Here is a 5,319-nt window from a genome sequence, read left to right on the forward strand (position 1 = left end):
TTACTATTCTAACTCCAGGGGGTGCAACAGTAGGGAAAGTGTTGGATAGTATAGGGGTAAAAATTACTATTCTAACTCCAGGGGGTGCAACAGTAGGGTAAGTGTTGGATAGTATAGGGGTAAAAATTACTATTCTAACTCCAGGGGGTGCAACAGTAGGGTAAGTGTTGGATAGTATAGGGGTAAAAATTACTATTCTAACTCCAGGGGGTGCAACAGTAGGGTAAGTGTTGGATAGTATAGGGGTAAAAATTACTATTCTAACTCCAGGGGGTGCAACAGTAGGGAAAGTGTTGGATAGTATAGGGGTAAAAATTACTATTCTAACTCCAGGGGGTGCAACAGTAGGGTAAGTGTTGGATAGTATAGGGGTAAAAATTACTATTCTAACTCCAGGGGGTGCAACAGTAGGGTAAGTGTTGGATAGTATAGGGGTCATAATTACTATTCTAACTCCAGGGGGTGCAACAGTAGGGTAAGTGTTGGATGGTATAGGGGTAAAAATTACTATATTATGCGTTGTAATGGTATGCGTTGTAATGGTAGTATGCGTTGTAATGTAATGCGTTGTAAAGGTAGTTTTTAAAAATGCGTTGTAGTGTCATGCGTTGTAATGTCATGCGTTGTAATGGATTGTGCGTTGTAAAAAATGCGTTGTAAGTGTAGTGCGTTGTAAAAGTTGTGTTGTAAAGGTTGTTCCCCTCGCTGTACCACTATGGTCAACTCATAATTCTTCATGGTCATCACTGATTAATCCACCCGTATTGTTCATAAATTTGCGTATTTTATTTTACCACTAACAACACAATGGTAAATACAACATTCGCACACAACTACATAGTACCCCTGAGGTCAGGACTCTAGTATTTCATAGGCAGTTTCCTGCATTCCACTCTCTTCTCACTCTATTGTTTGAGGTTTTCCCCTCATTCACTTTAGGCAACCACCAGGGTAAGCCCCACTACTAGTCTGAGTCTCAAGAGTTCACTCCAACTCTAATGTAAAGTCAAAAGTGTTCCAATGCTGAAGTGCTATCTAGCAAGCAAGCTCCCTCCAGACTGTCTAGGCCCGAATTCAGTCTAACCTGCAACATGCAGGATCGGAGCATCCAGATTTCCGGAACGTGCCCTCTTTCCAGGCACCGGAGCATCAGCGGCTGGCTCAGGCGAGTTCTCTGCGTGTGACCCAGGCGGGCTGCACTTGGCTATCCCTGAGTTTGTCACATGTGGTCGTGCTCCCACAGCAATTGTAAATTCATTGCAGCTTCTCCTTGCAGGGTCATTCTTTCAGTCCATCCCTTAATGGAGAGAAGGTGATGCAAAGTTCCTGGTGCTGGTCTTATGCCCCGATGTAGGTGCATGGGGGATCCCACAATGGTCACCCTCCTCTGGCAACCCTCAGGATCATGTTGCACTTCTTGCTAGTTCTGGTGACACCCTCTCGCATTTGGGATCTCCATACCTCTATTATACAAAGGCACTGACCCACTCAGCACAGTTGATGCCTGCACGGTGACCCCTTTTGGCATACGAGATTGCTGGGTCTTCACCGTGCTAGGTCTACGGCCCACTCCACATGCCAATTCATCCTCGGGGGCCACTCCTGGCATGTGGGGTTTCAGAATACCCACTTCACATGGGATCCGGCACCATCAGTGCAGCGATAAGGGTAGTTCCCTTTGCGGCAACTCCTCCTGGCTTAAGGGGTCCTCAACGTTTCACTGCGCATGGACTCCAGCCCAATCAGTATTGGTACAGTGATAGCCACAGCTCACTTTACGGTGGCCCTTCTCTGGTATACAAGTGTTGCAAACTTCTTTCTGCACATGGGCAATGACCCAATTGGTGCAGCAGGTATCCCTCACACCTTGCTTAGGGAATCCACTCAACAGGATTCCCTACTGGACCTCTCTCCCTCCTATGCTCTCCCCTTCCTCACAGGACACACTGGTTTTGGCAAGCAGGCTGGTGCTGGTGTTGGTGCTCCAGGCTCCAGGGCAGCTGGTCTTGGATTCTCTGGGTGATTTCCCTACATCCAGCAGGAAGACTAGCAGGCCTTGGCCGCCAGTCCTGGTTACAGGCAGAAGTCTTGCAGAGCTTCTCTTCCTTACAGGCTGCTTGACAGTTGATAATATATGGGGTCTCAAGCTCCCCTTCCTATAGTCTATTTCCAGATACCAAATGTGATTTAGAGCCAGAGGCTTTGAAGTTTATGTTGGGTCTGCTTTCTTTTGAAGTGCGCTCTCCTCTGCCCTCTCTTCCTTTTGATAGCAGCCTGTCACAGCAGAAGCCACTCCAAAGCTGATACCTCCACAACACAGGATATGGGAGGGACTGGAGTTCACAATAGAATGTCAGCAACAGTGATGAGAGTATCAAAAGGTTAGCCCAGGACCTCAGTCATAATCTTTATGATTCTCTTATCAGCCCCATCACCTTCCCGAGATGTACACAGTCCCCTTCCTTGTGACCTCTCTCTGAATCAGAGACCCCTGTGAAGTATACGGGGGAGCCTGGCTCTCCCCTCTCCAGTGAGTCTCTTCCAGCTTTCAGGAATGCAGCAATACACAAATCTGTCTGGGGAGAACCCTCTACCTCTTCATGTTTCACCATGCAGGCCTGGGTCTCTCAAAATGGAACCCATAGTCTGCCATGTATTGTGGCATTCACAGGCACACATACACACATGTGTACATGATTTTATACACATAAATTGCACAGCACGGTATCCTTCAGTTAGTGTAACACTCATAGGCACACATACACCTAGCACATACATTTACCATGCATGCACTGCACAGCCCTATGCCCTTCATGTGCTGTACCAGACATAGGCACACATAAATCCAGCACATACATTTAATCTGCATGCACTGCACTGCGCTACATCCTTCCTGTATTGTGTCAATCACAGGCACACATGCATCCAGCACATGAAGTTACCATGCACACACTGTCCAGCACTGCATTATTCCTGTAGTAGACCTGTCCGGGCACACATACACCCAGCGTGGATACACCATTCATGTGCTGCGCTGCACTTCAACAAAACCCGATGTAGGCCAAAAGGTGTATTAAGCACATGGGGCCTCATTTACAAGTCCATTGCTCCGCTGGTGTGTCACCTTTTCTGACGCACCAGCAGCGCAATGGGATTGTCCATATTTACAAGGCCACGTAAAGTCACCCTGTATGACTTTTTATGGCCTTTTAAATATGGGTCCCTTTCACGCATTACTCTGTGAAAGGGGAGTTCTATGGGTGCTGCTGTCGGTTTCCGCGCAACACCCATGGAACCTGACACATTCCCTGATTTACAACGTTTTGTAAAGCTGGGTATGAGTCTCAATCCTCCAGCTCTCTAGGGGAGGCATAGGAGTGGTGCAATGAGGAGAAATACTTGGATTTCTCCTCATTGTTCCCTCTTTCTATGCATTCTGCAGCACGCATGGAAAGAGGAAAATGCCATCAATGATTGTTTTTGTGCAGGAAGGTGTCCCTTCCTATACAAAAGCAATCATCCCAGCAATGCAGGCATCCTTGCAACATAACACAAGGGTATCTGCATTGGCGCACGGCTGCTGTTTGTGTGCCGGCGCTGGGGAGAAGGTATGAGGCATTCCTGCCCTGTTGTTTTGACACACGGCAGCGCAGCAGCAAGGATTATTGTGCTGCTGTATGTGAAAATAAAATGAATGAGGCCCATGGTGCGGAACTTTGAATGAGTAAACCTGTAGGTCTCCCTCCAGTGGCACAGGTTAAAGAGGACCTGTTCACTCCTCCTGATCACTGCACGGTATGCTGCCATCACCACGCTTGTGCTGCTCAACTGCTGGCAAAGGCAGTACTGTTGGGGCACTCAGGGCAGGAGAGCACATCCATTACTATGTGGAGGACTTTTCCGACCCAACAGCAGGCCGGTCTAAACAAGGTGGGATCCAACCCTCTGAAGAATACTGATTGTAAAACGTGTCAAATGGTGGATTTTAGGAATATTTGCAAACTATAGCAGGCAATACAATCTTAGTTTTTAATCAGTATTTATGAACACCACCATGAACTTTACTATTCTCTTGAGGATCATTTATTGTGACCACCTCACTGACCAATATTCTGTATTTTATCAAATTCATACTTAGAATATGTGCTTTGTGACAGGAGAAGTCGTGCATCGCAGAATACATTCCCTGAAAGAATAATGTCCACAGACTCCTCTACTTTCACTCCACCAATTTCACACGGGGCAATGTGTTTAGTAATCTTACTTTACCAGGTAAAGAAATCTGAGAAGCGTGGCTTGAAGAGATGATGTGGGCCAGTGGTTTAATGAAAAGGTTTAGCATCAGGAGATTCTTTTTTTCTTCCCCACTTCACCACTTGATCAAACTGTGTGATCCTAGGCAAATCACTTTGTCTTGCTGTACCAAGCGGAGGCTCACTTAGTAGTCTGCACAATCTTTAGCTAAACAGCAAACGTTAGAAGAAAGAGTGTGTGCAAGAAGAACAGCAGGAGGACATAGGAGCCCAGGGTTTGCAGTTATGTTGCATTAATGGTCGTTCTTTCACAAGTCTTTTTAGCTGACTGAATTATTTTCAAGGCATCTGAGAGTAATAAAGAGAGGGGCTAAATGTTTGGGTTTTGTGGGGAAGCATATCTGTGACATTCAGACTTTATGCTGGCATCCCCAGGCCACTACGGAGCTCATTCTACGGCGGGTGTGTATATTCTGTCCATTCCTATTGATGTAAAAATAAAATTGGAGACAGTTGTTTAGTATAGTAATTGTAGGGAGATGTTTTAATTAACAATGTTTGTGTGTTTGTTAGTTTGTGGAGAAGCAGTTTCTTGCTTGTCTTTGTGATGGGGTTCTGCCGCAAACTCGTTAGCTCCAATTTAACAATTTAAGTGCACAGGCCCTGTCTGCACATGAGAACTATAGGATAGCCACTGTGCAATATGATTAATAGTGCAAAAGCCTGACAGGTGCTTCCGAGACTCTTTCAGGAACCCAAGAGCAAGACATGTGATCTGAGTACAAAAGGCTAAGAAGGCGTGGGATGAAGCTAGATGGCAGGACCTTAAACAGGCCTGCTCTCATAAGGGTTCCTCTAGGTTCTGGACTGGTTAAATGAGGGAGGGACAGACCTGTGGATCCCATGCACATCAATATGGCCCGGCAATCATGGATTGGGCACTTTTCTAGTCTCTATTGTGGCACCGCAATACCGATGGAAATGAGTTTTCTAAGAGGGATAGAGGCAAATCAAGATCGAGATACTATCGATATAAATGACCCTTTTTCTCATTATGAGTGATGCT

Source organism: Triturus cristatus, chromosome 7, assembly GCF_964204655.1.
Source record: "Triturus cristatus chromosome 7, aTriCri1.1, whole genome shotgun sequence".
Lineage (NCBI taxonomy): Eukaryota > Metazoa > Chordata > Amphibia > Caudata > Salamandridae > Triturus > Triturus cristatus.